The following is a 1,570-nucleotide window of genomic DNA, read 5'->3' as shown; positions in this document are numbered from 1 at the left end:
GTCCGGGAGCTCTGTCCTGGCGCTGCCGACCTGGGCCCCGCCTGCCTGCCTCTGGGGGAGCCCGTTTGGGGCGTCAGGGCTTCGGGGTGGGAAGCGCAGAATGATTGACAGCTCGACCACAGGAAAACGTATTTATGGAATTCTCATCTGGACTAAGAGAAACGACTTCATCCCCTTGGGCAGCCTGGCTGGCAGCTGCTGGTGGGGGCAGACCCGGCTGACGCTGCCCGGGCTGAACGGCGGTCGCCGGGGAGCCCGGCCCCGTGAGCCCCGTGTGGGAGGGGGCGCGGGCACGTGTCCCTTGCCCTCCGGCGTCTTCCTTTCCACCTGAAACGGAGCCAAGGCCCCCGCCCTGGGGACAGCCCCAGCCAGCCGCCAGGGCCGCGGGGTCACAGGGAGAGATGCCGGAGCTGGGACCCAGGGCGGTTCTGACGCCTGCTCATGCCGGCCCGTCTGGCCGCTCGGCGGGGGCCCCGGGAGAACGCGCTGCAGGAGGGCTCCTGGCACGCTGGCCGGTGGGCTCCTGGCTGTGGCCCCGTGGCGGCAGCAGCAGAGCCCTGGGTAGGGGGCCCGCGAGGAGGTGTCTGGGGAAGGGGCTGCCAGCTCTGTCCTGGGTGAGCTGCCACCTCTCTGGCTTCCTGGGGGTGAGGGTCAGGGGGGGAGGACAGGAGCTGGAGTGAGACCCTGAGGGTGGGGGCAGGGGCACAAGTCCCTGTCCTGTCCCCTGCCCCCCCGGAGCGCCTGGGGCGCATGCAACAGCCCCCCCCGTGGCTGGAGCAGAAAGAGGACCCGTAACCCAGCCCGGGGGAGGTTTGTCCCTGCATTTAGTTCACATAGATGAGCAGACATCCACGCACGCCCGTGCCCAGCCGCCCTCGCCAACAACTTGGAGCTGCTTTGCTCTGGGCGGGATTTACCCTCTGGTTTGTGCTGGTGATGAAGAGTCCCGGTCAGTGGTGATTTATATCTTTGCCACTATTTCTAAGAAGATGAATTAATTGCTACTTAATACATGCAGGGTGCTGCTCCATGCAGCTTCCCTGAGAGCAAGTCTCCTGGGAGAAGCTTCTTCGAGGAGATCCCGGCGGTGGGGGAGGGGCTGCTTGTGCACCCCGCTCCCTCCCAGACGCAGACACGAGGCCCAGAGAAGCCCCCCTTCTTCAGAAGCCCCGGTCGTTCAGAGCCGCAGCGTGGGGCCGGGCGCCTGGGCCTCTGGCCGCCCCCCTCGGCGGCCGCCTCTTCCCGCACAGCGTCTGCCCCGCCCGCTCAGGCCTCGGTTTCTGATGGGGCGTCAGGGTCCTCCTGGGCTTCCCCTGGGAGCCGTGCCCACTGCGGGCGCCCTCGCCCCCTCTGCGACCCCAGTTTGCACCCTCTGTGCGGGCGGCGGCTGAGCAAACAGGCCCGGCTCCAGGAGCTTCTGAAAGGGAAGGGAGAGCGGGAAGAGGGAGCAGGCGGGGTCACGCAGGAGCAGGGCTGGGGAGCAGTCTTCCTGGAGGGGGCGTCGATCTGCCCGTGGGTCGGGCGTGCTGGGGCGCGCTGTGCCCGTGTCGGGCTGGGGCACCACGCGGCG

This window comes from Condylura cristata, unplaced genomic scaffold (genome assembly GCF_000260355.1).
Source record: "Condylura cristata isolate star-nosed mole 26May11 unplaced genomic scaffold, ConCri1.0 scaffold00035, whole genome shotgun sequence".
NCBI classification, from domain to species: domain Eukaryota; kingdom Metazoa; phylum Chordata; class Mammalia; order Eulipotyphla; family Talpidae; genus Condylura; species Condylura cristata.
This window is presented reverse-complemented; position numbering follows the sequence as displayed.